The 15,090-nt window shown below is 43.6% G+C and overlaps 1 protein-coding gene across 3 annotated transcripts in view; it reads left to right on the top strand.

Moving 5' to 3' along the window:
- Positions 1-754: 754 nt before the first annotated feature.
- Positions 755-15,090, top strand: part of LOC143776737 (matrix metalloproteinase-21-like) — a 55,227-nt gene continuing 40,891 nt past the window's right edge. The window contains exons 1-2 of one of the 3 annotated variants that reach the window (XM_077266438.1): positions 755-771; positions 3,405-3,500. The gene's annotated coding sequence lies outside the window, so the exon portion shown is untranslated. Of the gene's footprint in view, positions 772-3,192; positions 3,501-10,110; positions 10,238-15,090 lie in introns of those variants that run through there. The other 2 variants (XM_077266439.1, XM_077266437.1) reach the window with 2 other exon arrangements.

The raw sequence follows: 15,090 nt of genomic DNA, 5'->3' as shown, positions 1-15,090 counted from the left end.
GATGGCATTATTGGTGGCCTTCCATGCTCAAGGATATTGCGGATTTTGTTTTGGCCTGTCCCTCCTGTGCTCAGAATAAGACTCCAAAGCAACTTCCGACTGGCCAATTACTTCCTCTCCTTTTACCATCAGTTCCCTAACAGCACATCGCGAGGTATTTCTTTACCGATCTTCCAGTATCGGCTGGATTACCCGTCATTGGGGGGGTGGTGAATCACTTCTATAAAAAACCCCATTTTACTCCCCTGGCCGGCCTCCTGTCTGCTCTGGTGCTTGCTGAGAAGGTCATTCAACAGATCTTCCATCTCCATGGTTTTCCTCTACAAATAGTCTCTGACAGATGCGTCCAGTTTACATCTCGCTTCTGGAGGGCTACCTGTAAACTACTAAATGTCACCTTGGGCTTCTTTTCAGCCTATCACCCACAATCCAATGGCCAGGTAGAATGGGTCAACCAGATCCTGACCCACTATCTGCGGCACTTCATCAATGTTCACCATAGTGATAGGGCCAAACAACTGCCTTGGGCCAAATTCTCTTATAACAATCATCAAATGAAAGGTTTCCGTTCTGCTAGATGAACTGAGATGTATATTCTGGTGTAATGATTGAAAAGGTAGTGGTATATTCAACGCGTTTCAAAGTACAAAATTACTTCTTCCTCAGGATTGACCACATATCATTTCATTTGATGTCTAATGGTCACTGACTGACCCGTGGATCCGCTGCAGCTGATGCTCACATTCCATGCTTTTTTAACAGATACATCAGGTTAGTTTAATCTAAGTAATACCTATTTTGTATATGGGATAAGACCCTATTTGCTCTGATTTCTCCTACAGTCCTTTGATCATATAACAATCATGTGAGTGAATCCTCAGTCAAATTCACATTTTACGTGGTGCATGGTCAATACCCCAATTTTCCATTCCATGTCTACTTCCACCTATATTCCAGCTGCTGAAACTCTCCTCAAAGACTTCTCTAAGATCTGGGAAGACACTAAAGGCTGAGTCACACATAACGATATCGTTAACGATATTGTTGCAACGTCACGCTTTTGGTGACGTAGCAATGATCCCGCTAACGATCTTGTTATGTGTGACAGCGACCAACGATCAGGCCCCTGCTGAGAGATCGTTGGTCATTGGGGAATGATCAGGACCATTTTTTGGTCGCTGATCACCCGCTGTCATCGCTGGATCGGCATGTGTGATGCCGATCCAGCGATGTGTTCACTTGTAACCAGGGTAAATATCGGGTTACTAAGCGCAGGGCCGCGCTTAGTAACCCGATATTTACCCTGGTTACCATTGTAAATGTTAAAAAAAACCAGTACATACTCACATTCTGATGTGTGCCACGTCCCCCGGCGTCCACAGGGTTAAAACTGCTTTCGGCAGGAGCGCTGCTAATGCACGCGCTGCTGCCGAGAGCTTCCCTGCACTGACTGTGTCAGCGCCGGCCGTAAAGCAGAGCACTGACGGCGCTGACACATTAAGTGCAGGGAAGCTCTCAACAGCAGCGCGTGCATTAGCAGCGCTCTTGCCGAAAGCAGTTTTAACCCTGTGGACGCCGGCGGGGGACGTGACAGACATCAGAATGTGAGTATGTAGTGTTTTTTTTTTTTACTTTTACAATGGTAACCAAGGTAAATATCAGGTTACTAAGCGTGGCCCTGCACTTAGTAACCCAATGTTTACCCTGGTTACCCGGGTGCTGCAGGGGGACTTCGGCATCGTTGAAGACAGTTTCAACGATGCCGAAGTCGTTCCCCTGATCGTTTTTCGCTGGAGAGAGCTGTCTGCGTGACAGCTCCCCAGCGACCACACAACGACTTACCAACGATCACGGCCAGGTCGTATCACTGGTCGTGATCGTTGGTAAGTCGTTTAGTGTGACTCCAGCTTAAGACTTCCTTAACAGAGATCTTCCGAATGGATGAAGAGACACGTTGTCAAGAGACATCTGGACCCGCCTCTCTTTCATCCTGGGGATAAAGTTTGGCTCTCTTCTAAGTATATCCATCTCAAGATCTCCTCGTGTAAATTAGGTTCTCGCTTTATCTGTCTGTTCGAAGTTCTCAAACAGATAAATCTGATGGGAGGTGCCTGAGCAATGTGATTAGTTTGTTCCCAGCATGCTTGCTAGCTCTGTGGTCCCCAGTACCTACCAGAATCCGCTAGTTCCGCTAGTATCTGCACGTATCTATCCGTACAAAGTTATTTTTGCCTTGTTCTTGCCTGACCTTGCTTGTGAGGTCCAGTGTACCTGCCTGTGCCCACCTGTACACTATATGTACCCGCCTGCACCCACCAGTATACCAGCCATACCAGTCTGCTCCTGCCTGTGCTCACCTGTATAACAGTCATACCCATCAGCACCAGCATGTGCCCACCTGTATTCAAGCCATGCCTGCCTTCCCTTGCCTGTGCCCACCTTTATACCAGCCATACCAGCCTGCACCTGCCTGTGTCCACCTGTATTCCTGCTTTCCCTGCCTGCACCACCCAGTGTATGCCTGTCTACCAGCCGTGCCCGCCAGCACCTGCCGCTCCAGAGTTCATGCCGTGCCTGCCTGTACCAGCTGAGTTTCCCTTCTTGGACATTCTAGCGTCCTGTCTTTTGGAGACCAGCTACCATGCATCCAAGGTCAGTCCTGCTGTAGCACCTAGTTATGCCCCTCAAGGCTTTCCTCGGAGCATGACACAGTGGTTCCACCACTCCCGCTACATTAACAGGATCTTCTATGTTGAATCGAATGGAACTGACCTGGCGCTACCTGTAGATAGGTGCGGTGCTGTTTTTGGCACAAAACAGCCATGTTTTTCTAATTCTGAATAACCCCTAATTAACAAAAAAAAGAAGGAACTAATAAAAATATATGAAACTCTGATACTTGGTTTGAGTGATTGACGGTGGTCTCAGATTCTCGCCCCTGAAAAAATGTACTTAAACTAAGTATATAAGATATCAAAAAGTATTTAAAAAAATATCCTTAAACTAGCTTTTTAAATACAATGAAAAAAAGTGCTTTATATATAAATAATAATAATATTTCAAATGAGTAATATAAAAATTACGATAAGTGAATCTAACAAAAAAAGTTTTTTAAATACAATGAAAAAATGTGGCTTGAATAATAATAATAATATTTCAAATGAGCAATAAAAAAAATATAATAAGTGAATCCAACGAAAAAAAAGATAAAAATACAACCATTGACCTAATCAAACACCCAGTTTAAGTAAACTGTTCTTGGCTACATTCCCGCATATTACGGCAAGGAAGAAAAAGTAGGTTTGAAAAAACAAAAATAAACCCACATGATTTAAAAATGGCTGAGTGTGGGAGGAGCAGAAGAGACACAGCTGTTGGGAGTTCAAGATTCTTTTATTTTCCAGCACGGTCGTCATTATCGCTACATAGACTACGTGAAGCTTAGCCGTCTCATTGTCTACAAAGCAGAGGAAATAGTATAAACAAGCCACAACGAAAAGGTAATTTATTTCTATAAATCACACATATTAGACCAAATCTGTCCCGATCTCTTGGCAACTAACTGTAAAACTTCAGCTAAGAACTTTTATAGAAGTTGGTAATTTTCTAATTTACATTGTGAAATCCATTGTGAAAAATGAAAAACTTGAATTTTTTTTTTCTCTTAAAATTCGTGAACAATATTTGTAAAGACTGTTCCGTTCTGTAGAACTGCATGCTAGGAGAGGCTGCTAAAGAAAATATTTAAAAAATTAATTGACAGAATCGTAGCTCTGATCTGATCTACTCGTACATTCAATTATAATATATTAATTTCTAACCTATTTTTGTCTTCTTTTTTATAAATTAGTTTTGTACTGTATAACATTATGTGTTGTTTTAGTTTCTGACTTTGAATTATACAGATTAAATATCTTAATTACAAATGTTTTTTTCATAGATTTTAACAATGTCTTATTCTATATTTTAGATTTTTTCAATAGTTTTTTTTTTCAATTCATTGTTTTTCCAAATGTTCTTATTTCTTTCTAATTTTTTATTGGTTTTATTATCATTTTTAATTATTTCTTAGTTGATTATGTGCCTCTATGCTTTCAAAAATGTTGTTAAAAACTCTATTTTTTTTTGTTAAGCTAAAGCCATTGTCTGTTCGTGGAACAGATTAAAATGCATTAGGGAAAGAGAAAAAAATTCAAATCTTATATGCTATGTGTATAGGTTGTTTACCACCTAGAAAAGAGAAGAAATCTCTGAGTATTTGTATAGATATACAATTGGCTTAATGTTTTTTTTCTACTTTGGAAGATTATAGCTAGGAACTAGAAGGAGGTTGACTACTATGGCTGTCCCCATTCTTCAAGATCCCAGACCCTGATCTATATAATGTTGTCAGATCAGGGCATACCTTTAAGTGGAAGATCGTGGACCATAGTTATCATTCAAGAAACGTAACCACTGTCTTAGGCTATAAACATCACAAAGACATTTCACAGTCAGTCTGAGACGTCTTAGAGTTTAGCTAAAGTTTTATTCCAGAAGAGAGACATTCTGGGAGAAAACAGAGACTTATTAAAATTCTAAAATTTCCAGGATACAAGGATATTTACATAAAGGGACATTTGCCCAAAGTATACTACACAACTTGAGACATACAAGGAAACGTCCATGCATTTTAGTGGCCTGCACCAACCACTGAAAGAGTAGTGATGAGCGAATGTGCTCGGATAAGGTGTTCTTCGAGCATGCTCGGGTGCTCACCGAGTGACTTCGGTGTGTTCGAATACTATGTTCGGTTCCCCGCTGTTGCATGTCTCGCAGCTGTTCGACAGCTGCAACACATGCAGTGACTGCCTAACAAACAGGCAACGTCTGCATGTGTTGCGGCTGTCGAACAGCCGTGGGGACTCAAACATATTTTTCGAGCCTTGGTTAGCACCCGAGCATGGTGAAATAACTCCTTATCCGAGAAAGTCCACTCATCGCTAATAAAAAGTAATTGCACTTTCAAAAAACTTTTCAAATGTCGTAGTGAACTTTTGAATGATGAGATTCTGGGTGCTGAGGCCAACACCAATCTCTAAAAACAAAGATGCAGAAGCTCACCTTAACTGAAGGTGAACTAAGTAGAAAATCCATGAGTTTATCTCCATCTAACCCTATACAACCGGGGGCGGAATTGTGCCTCTTTATGTTCAGCATTTTGGTAAGGTATCATCACCAAGACCCCCAACGGTCATACCTTCTGACATATAGTTAGGACATGTCAAAACTTTTTGAAAGTACAGTTACTCTTTTAAGTTACCCAGTACTTTTGGCAATGCTAGAATACTACAAGGGTTGGAAATGATCGGCTTACCTCCATAGGAACACGTACTCTTTGTAGCTACTCTCTATGAGGGTTATTGACAAGAGTTGCTGCAAATCAGTTCATAGGAGCCGGTCCATTGATTTTGTCAATAATTTGTGGTCATTGTACGGCAGCCCTGAGAATTGTTTTCAACCAGACGGCATCCATGGCTCTCTTTTTTGTCGCAACGCCATCACACATCAACCCAGGCAGGCTGATCAAAAGAAGAGCCATGGATACCGTTAGGTAGAAGCCGGTTCTCAGAACTCCTGTCCAGCAGCCACAGATTACTGACCTGGGTCTTGTGCATTCATATCAATTGATACATCTGAAATGGGGATCCCATATGTCAAGCCAGATATCCCTAAAAAGACATTTGAAAATTGGATTTTCCATTAAGATAACCCCTTTAAATGATGTTCAATTTTTGCATTACATCAACTGAAGCTGTAGGAGATAGTTGCACCCTGGCAGTTTTTGGTCGGCTCGCAAGGTGTCATTCGATGCATGCCTATAGAGATAAATGCTAAGAGGCACAGTATTTGACATTTGTATTTGCTGAGCAGGTAGAAGTGAATCCGACCTTCAGTCTGAAAGTCAGAGGCAGGAAAATTGTCGAGAACTTGTCTACCTCAGCTGTTTAATGATAGACTTCAGTTGGCCATCAACCAGATCTTGGAATATACTTATAGGATGTGACAATGGTGTAGAAAGAATTTTCCGTGTCATTACCCTCAGTAAATACCATACTGGGATATTCCCATTTAAGTATTTCGCATAGAATACAATTTTCTAATACATTTTACTCATCAATATCCCATGGTGTTTGTTTCCATTCAATAAGAACCTTCATATTTTACTAAAAATCTGCCCTGGTTATGTGATGGACACACAACTTAATTGGTCATTTCACGACTCCACTCTGACACTATACCAGCCCTATGTCAGTGTGACCATCACTTGACCAGGACAGATCTATAGCTAGGTTTGATTGCAATTATGCCTTTACTGATGCCTTCTTGTGTGGCCTTTGTTAACCTTGGTACTCTTACAGTTACACGCAGGGGCGTACCGTACATACTATTTGGGCAACCTGTGCAACCACACAAGGGCCCGAGAGGTAAGGAGGCCAACGTGGAGCTTCAAAGCTGGTGGAATTTTTAATTCTGTTGAATTATTGGAAAAAGGGCCCATATAATTTTCCTGCACAAGGGCCATCTTCTGTATGTATCCACGAGTGGCTAGACCCCATATACTGGAGTGTTGCCCAAGGGATTTTTTACTGCCCTGATTTAGCTGCAGCTCGGAATGCCACAGTGGTAGTGGGAATCTTTTGTCATGGAAAGAATGGATCAGATAAGTCGCACCCCCTTGCAAACAAAAAAAATACAAAAGTGTAGCAAACGATCAAATCCTCTGCCAAGCCTTCTGTGTGGTTGTGCCAAGGACATGTTTGCCAACTCTGCTAGACTCCCAAAAGACTTGGCAATTATCCCAGGTGCAAAAGAAGTTTCACAGAGAACAGTTCCTTCAAAAGGTTTTCTCACATTAGTCGAAGATACTTTGCATTCAGATGGAGTCCAGCAGCACAAAACATATTCAGGAGTTATAAAGTAGGATTTGTGCCTGACCCGGTTGCTCAGTAGTCAGCAATGTTGCTCTGCAGCGCTGGGGTCCTGGGTTCAAATCCCACTAAGGACAACATCTGCCAGGAATATGTTCTTCCCTTGGGTTTCCTCCAGGTTCTCCTGTTTCCTCCCACACTCCAAAGACACACTGATAGGGAATTTAGATTGCAAACCTCAATGGGGACAGCGATGATAATGCGCTGCTGAATATGATAACGCTATATAAGCAATGGATAATAACATTAATAAATAAAAGGGCTCTACTTATGCAAAGAAGTCACAATTTATACATGTGCTTTAGGACCCTCTGACCTATATGTACAACCCTGATCTCTTCATTTCCTTCTAGCTTATTAGTTCATTGGCGTAGCATATGTAACATGGCCTTCGGCGGTAGCTGTGGGTGAGGTACTCGTCTTCCACACCCTGGCACACTACAGGAGAACGGAGGTCTTGGCTGGGTGTGTGGACTTTATCTGTGGTGCGTTAACTTCAGCTGACCAGGACCAGAGGTTGAGTTCAATGAGGGAGACCACCGCTCAAAAATAAACAGTCTTTTATAAAAAAAAACAAACTTATGAGGAAGTATGTATAGTAGATAGCGAGTGCAAAACTTTGTGGACAATTCTGTTAGAATGTATGACATTTTCATATCCATTCCGTCCCTTCCTGAGCTCAGGGACTTTCCTAGTCCTCAGCAACAGCACCACTAACCGGTAAACAAGAGTCCTAGTTCTCAACCCGCGGTTCCGCATACTTTTCCCCCTTAGGGGAGCTTCTTTTGCCACTATGGTCTTTACTTAGCTTCTATGCTTGCTGACGCTTTGTAACTGCCACACAGGGCACTGCCTCTTCGTCCTGCTCTCCTTCTCAGCACTGCTCCATCACTTGACTGTCAGATAAGGCTACTTTCACACTAGCGTTAACTGCATTCCGTCACAATGCGTCGTTTTGACGAAAAAACGCATCCTGCAAAAGTGTTTGCAGGATGCGTTTTTTCGCCATTGATTAACATTAAGCGACGCATTGTGACGGATTGCCACACGTCGCACCCGTCGTGCGACGGATGCGTCGTGCAGTGGCGGACCGTCGGGAGCAAAAAACGCTACATGTAATGTTTTTTGCTCACGACGGTCCGCTTTTTCCGACCGCGCATGCGCGGCCGGAACTCCGCCCCCACCTCCCCGCGCTTCCCCGCACCTCACAATGAGGCAGCGGATGCGCTGGAAAAATGCATCCGCTGCCCCCGTTGTGCGGCGGAGACCACGCTAGCGTCCGGAACGTCAGCCCGACGCACAGCGACGGGCCGAGCCCGACGCTAGTGTGAAAGTAGCCTTACTCTACTCAGGTTCACGCTATCCATTGTCTTGGTGTCCACTCACGTTGGAGACACTCAATTCATGCATCTCTGCTGACTAATCAGACCAGAGGTCTGACCTCATTGCATTCTGATCACTAAATGTTGCCATTTAAATGCCCCTGTGAATCTCTAACAGCAACATTTAAATGTACTGGCTCCCAATGGCCTCCGCGATGCGATTGTGGGAAACCGATGGGTTACTGAAAGCCCCCGTAACTGCCACGTTAGTGTTCCTGTGAAGCTGAGCCACAGGCTGGGCTTCATAGGTGAATTGTGTTTTCAATATACACTGCTCAAAAAATAAAGGGAACACTAAAATACCACATCCTAGATATCTCTGAGTGAAATATTCCAGTTGAAAATTTTTATTCATTGCATAGTGGAATGTGTTCAGAATAATAAAACATAACAATTATTAATGTAAATCAAAATTAATATCCCATGGAGGTCTGGATTTGGAATGATACTCAAAATCAAAGTGGAAAATCAAATTACAGGCTGATCCAACTTCAGTGGAAATGCCACATGTCAAGGAAAAGATGCTCAGTATTGTGTGTGGCCTCCACGTGCCTGTGTGATCTCCCTACTGTACAATGCCTGGGCATGCTCCTGATGAGGCGGCAGATGGTCTCCTGAGGGATCTCCTCCCAGACCTGGACTAACGCATCCGCCAACTCCTGGACAGTCTGTTGCAACGTGACATTGGTGGATGGAGGAGACATGATGTCCCAGATGTGCTCAATCGGATTCAGGTCTGGGGAACAGGCGGGCCAGTCCATAGCTTCAATGCCTTCATCTTGCAGGAACTGCTGACACACTCCAGCCACATGAGGTCTGGCATTGTCCTGCATTAGGAGGAGCCCAGGCCAACCGCACCAGCATATGGTCTCACAAGGGGTCTGAGGATCTCATCTCGGTACCTATTGGCAGTCAGGCTACCTCTGGCGAGCACATGGAGGACTGTGCAGCCCTCCAAAGAAATGCCACCCCACACCATTACTGACCCACTGCCAAACCGGTCATGCTGAAGGATGTTGCAGGCAGCAGATCGCTCTCCACGGCGTCTCCAGACTCTGTCACGTCAGTCACATGTGCTCAGTGTGAACCTGCTTTCATCTGTGAAGAGTACAGGGTGAATTTGCCAATCCTGGTGCTCTGTGGCAAATGCCAAGCGTCTTGCACGGTGTTGATAATTCAAGATCTAATAAGATTTAAACCGGAAACCAAACACAGAAAGGATAAAAATCGAAAGGCCAGAATTGCCTTTTTTGCTGAGACAATAAAAAGCATTCAAAATGTCATATGTGCCCCAAAATGGTGTAAATCATATCAGCTCTACACACAAAAAACAAGCCCTCATACAGTTCAATGGATGGAAAAATTTTACAAATCTCAGAAAATGGCAAAACAAATGTTTTTCTTTCAACAAATTTAAAATAATAAAAAATTATATTACCATATTGACTTTGCAGAGGAAGTGAACTTGCTCTGCTCATAATCCACTTCTAAAGCCCCCATACACTTTAGATAGCTGACATCCGAGCTATTATTTAACTGATCGTTTGACCAACAGGTACTAATCCTGACTCCTCCGTAAACAGGAGCGCTGCTTTGTTCTCTATGAGAGAGCCACTGCCAGACTTCTCTAGCAATGGCTAATCCCAGCAAGTAAAACAAAATGACAAACATTTGCTCAGTACTAGTGTATCCTATGTAATTTGGCTATAGCCTGACCTTTCTGCCTCCTGCTTGTGATAGGTTTCTTCTTGTTACAGGAAACAGTCAAAGGAGACAGGATGAAGCTGCATCTCATAGGATAAACTGGATATTCTGGATTCAGCACTCACTCACAGGATAGGATAGACAGTCAGTCTAAGTTAGGGGAGTTTTAAAACGCTGGAGGTAATCATTTAATTGTTACTATACTTCTGCTCTCTTGTACAAAGCACAAGTGATATCTTCAGAAGCTTGTATTGCACTGGTTGTCTGACTGTGATCACATGATACTGTTGCCCATAATGAAGGAGGGAAATGTGTGGATGCTACTGAGCTGCAATAAAACACATCAGATACATAAGTGAGCATTGCAAGGGCAAAAAACAAGGCTGGAGTGCTACTTTAAGCTCACCAGTTCTGTGATTAGTGGCTTGCTTATTTCTGCCTCATTTCTTAAAGAAGTTTGCAGATTAAAGTAAACAAGTCTTTACAATTCTAGCAGCCTGCACTTTGGCAAAAGACAGAAGCTCATGTGATTACTGATCTTGGCAGATGAACCTGCATCTAGAATGATTTACAGGTTTGAGGAATGCTGGACTGTTCCAGGAGAGAAGTTTGGGGCAGGCTGGCACATCCCTAGAACACGGTGCAGCAGATCTCATGGAAGCTTACCTGCTTACCTTATAAATCAATAGATGATCAAGAGAAGGTACCACACATGGAGACCACGAGCCAGAAAATAGAAAACAGGTCAGGAACATAAAATAGGACATTTAAAAAAATGTCTTATAATTTACTTTTATTCCAAAGTTTGGTTTAATCTACTCAAATTTGCAGGTTTTCTTCCCTTGTGCTCCTTATTGCTGCATACTCCACTTTGTAGAGATAGGCAAGAAGAGTGGAGAAAGTGACAATTGATTTCAGCACATTTCTAATTTTCACTTTTCAAGTCTTATTGGTCAAGCAAACGAAAGCTGGCAATACACATTAGGAAAATGGCTACAGTACCCGTCCAGTATAGCCATGGCTTGCCAACTATTGAGACACAACCCTCAGCAGTAAATGTTTGGGAAAAGCTGTGCTTAATTTCAGCATCATATATTTTTTGTTTTCAGGACACAATTCCTCCATTTTCCAACTCTGTTTGACCAAACTGAGTGTACATGTGTACAGGGGAGCGAGGATAGATACAGGTCCTTCTCAAAAAATTAGCATATAGTGTTAAATTTCATTATTTACCATAATGTAATGATTACAATTAAACTTTCATATATTATAGATTCATTATCCACCAACTGAAATTTGTCAGGTCTTTTATTGTTTTAATACTGATGATTTTGGCATACAACTCCTGATAACCCAAAAAACCTGTCTCAATAAATTAGCATATTTCACCCGACCAATCAAATAAAAGTGTTTTTTAATACCAAACAAAAAAAACATCAAATAATAATGTTCAGTTATGCACTCAATACTTGGTCGGGAATCCTTTGGCAGAAATGACTGCTTCAATGCGGCGTGGCATGGAGGCAATCAGCCTGTGACACTGCTGAGATGTTATGGAGGCCCAGGATGCTTCAATAGCGGCCTTAAGCTCATCCAGAGTGTTGGGTCTTGCGTCTCTCAACTTTCTCTTCACAATATCCCACAGATTCTCTATGGGGTTCAGGTCAGGAGAGTTGGCAGGCCAATTGAGCACAGTAATACCATGGTCAGTAAACCATTTTCCAGTGGTTTTGGCACTGTGAGCAGGTGCCAGGTCGTGCTGAAAAATGAAATCTTCATCTCCATAAAGCATTTCAGCCGATGGAAGCATGAAGTGCTCCAAAATCTCCTGATAGCTAGCTGCATTGACCCTGCCCTTGATGAAACACAGTGGACCAACACCAGCAGCTGACATGGCACCCCACACCATCACTGACTGTGGGTACTTGACACTGGACTTCAGGCATTTTGGCATTTCCTTCTCCCCAGTCTTCCTCCAGAATCTGGCACCTTGATTTCCGAATGACATGCAAAATTTGCTTTCATCAGAAAAAAGTACTTGGGACCACTTAGCAACAGTCCAGTGCTGCTTCTCTGTAGCCCATTTCCTGCACACGCCTGTGCACGGTGGCTCTGGATGTTTCCACACCAGACTCAGTCCACTGCTTCCTCAGGTTCCCCAAGGTCTGGAATCGGTCCTTCTCCACAATCTTCCTCAGGGTCCGGTCACCTCTTCTCGTTGTACAGCGTTTTCTGCCACATTGTTTCCTTCCAACAGACTTACCATTGAGGTGCCTTGATACAGCACTCTGGGAACAGCCTATTTGTTGAGAAATTTCTTTCTGGGTCTTACCCTCTTGCTTGAGGGTGTCAATGATGGCCTTCTTGACATCTGTCAGGTCGCTAGTCTTACCCATGATGGGGGTTTTGAGTAATGAACCAGGCAGGGAGTTTTTAAAAGCCTCAGGTATCTTTTGCATGTGTTTAGAGTTAATTAGTTGATTCAGAAGATTAGGGTAATAGGTCGTTTAGAGAACCTTTTCTTGATATGCTAATTTATTGAGACAGGTTTTTTGGGTTATCAGGAGTTGTAGGCCAAAATCATCAGTATTAAAACAATAAAAGACCTGACAAATTTCAGTTGGTGGATAATGAATCTATAATATATGAAAGTTTAATTGTAATCATTACATTATGGTAAATAATGAAATTTAACACTATATGCTAATTTTTTGAGAAGGACCTGTAGCTGTTGGCCAAACTGAGCGTATATGTGTACAGGGGAGCGAGGATAGATAGCTGTTGGCCAAACTGAGCGTACATGTCTACAGGGGAGCGAGGATAAATAGCTGTTGGCCAAACTGAGGGTATGTGTGTACAGGGGAGCGTGGAAAGATAGCTGTTGGCCAAACAGAGCGTATATGTGTACAGGGGAGCGAGAAGAGATAGCTGTTGGCCAAACTGAGCATACATGTGTACAGGGGAGCGAGGATAGATAGCTGTTGGCCAAAGTGAGCGTATATGTGTACAGGGGAGCGAGAAGAGATAGCTGTTGGACAAGCTGAGCGTACATATGTACAGGGGAGCAAGGATAGATAGTTGTTGGACAAATTGAGCATATATGTGTACAGGGGAGTAAGGTTAGATAGCTGTTGGCCAAAGTGAGCGTACATGTGTACAGGGGAGCGAGGTTAGATAGCTGTTGGCCAAACTGAGCGTACATGTGTACAGGGGAGCGAGGTTAGATAGCTGTTGGCCAAACTGAGCGTATATGTGTACAGGGGAGCGAGGATAGATAGCTGTTGGCCAAACTGAGCGTACATGTGTTCAGGGGAGCGAGAAGAGATAGCTGTTGGACAAGCTGAGCGTACATGTGTACAGGGGAGTGAGGATAGATAGCTGTTGGCCAAAGTGAGCGTATATGTGTACAGGGAAGCGAGAAGAAATAGCTGTTGGCCAAACTGAGCGTATATGTGTACAGGGGAGCGAGGATAGATAGCTGTTGGCCAAACTGAGCGTACATGTCTACAGGGGAGCGAGGATAAATAGCTGTTGGCCAAACTGAGTGTACATGTCTACAGGGGAGCGAGGATAAATAGCTGTTGGCCAAACTGAGGGTATATGTGTACAGGGGAGCGAGGATAGATAGCTGTTGGCCAAACTGAGCACATATGTGTACAGGGGAGCGAGGATAGATAGCTGTTAGCCAAAGTGAGCGTACATGTCTACAGGGGAGCGAGGATAGATAGCTGTTGGCCAAACTGAGTGTACATGTGTACAGGGGAGCGAGGATAAATAGCTGCTGGCCAAACTGAGCGTACATGTGTACAGGGGAACGAGAAGAGATAGCTGTTGGACAAGCTGAGCATACATGTGTACAGGTGAGCGAGGATAGATAGCTGTTGGCCAAACTGAGCATATATGTGTACAGGGGAGTGAGAAGAGATAGCTGTTGGCCAAAGTCAGCGTAGATGTGTACAGGGGAGCAAGGATAGATAGCTGTTGGCCAAACTGAGCGTATATGTGTACGGGGGAGCTAGAAGAGATAGCTGTTGGCCAAAGTGAGCGTACATGTCTACAGGGGAGCGAGGATAGATAGCTGTTGGCCAAACTGAGTGTAGATGTGTACAGGGGAGCGAGGATAGATAGCTGTTGGACAAGCAGAGCTACATGTGCACAGGGGAACGAGAAGAGATAACTGTTGGACAAACTGAGCGTAAATGTGTACAGGGGAGCGAGAAGAGATAGCTGTTGACCAAACTGAGCGTAAATGTGTACAGGGGAACGAGAAGAGATAACTGTTGGCCAAACTGAGCGTATATGTGTACAGGGGAGCGAGAAGAGATAGCTCTTGACCAAACTGAACATCACTGTGTACAAGGGATTAAGGCGAGAGAATTATTGGCCAAAATGAAGGTACCGAACATGGGTACAGGGGAGCAATGAGAGACAACTGTTGGCCAAACTAAGAGTAAGGCCAGAGTCATATTAGCATATTGCATCCGATGCAAGAGCATTGGATGCGATATGCTAATGACCCTTGGCTCCAGCTCTGCTGAGAGCTGGAGCCGAGTGTCATGCTACTGTTCTCCGAGCCTCTCACACAGAGCAGATCGGAGCACAGCTGCGGAGGAGGTGGAGAAATGAATTTCTCCATCTCCTCCATTGCCGGGGTCAGCATATAATGCACATCACTCGGATGATATCCGAGTGATGTGCATTGTCTCAGTCGCACCCATAGGCTTATATGGGTGCGAGTGAGCTGAGACTCAGCCGAGTGTCGGTGACAATCACTCGCACGTACTATACTATATATATACTATACTATAATCATTTCACTTGCACGTACTATACGGCCGAGGAAAAAATGGTGATGGGAGCTGCCCCATAGAGGAATATTGGTCCGAGTGCTATGCGATGTTTTATTGCATAGCACTCGTCCATATTCCTCTCTAGTGTGACTCTGGCCTAATTGTGTACAGGGGATTGAGAAGAGAAAGCTGTTGACCAAACTGAAGGTGCATGTGGAGCGCACCCCAGAGCCATAGGGTACT

The sequence above is a fragment of the Ranitomeya variabilis genome, chromosome 5 (assembly GCF_051348905.1).
Source record: "Ranitomeya variabilis isolate aRanVar5 chromosome 5, aRanVar5.hap1, whole genome shotgun sequence".
In the NCBI taxonomy this organism is placed as follows: domain Eukaryota; kingdom Metazoa; phylum Chordata; class Amphibia; order Anura; family Dendrobatidae; genus Ranitomeya; species Ranitomeya variabilis.
This window is presented reverse-complemented; position numbering and strand designations above follow the sequence as displayed.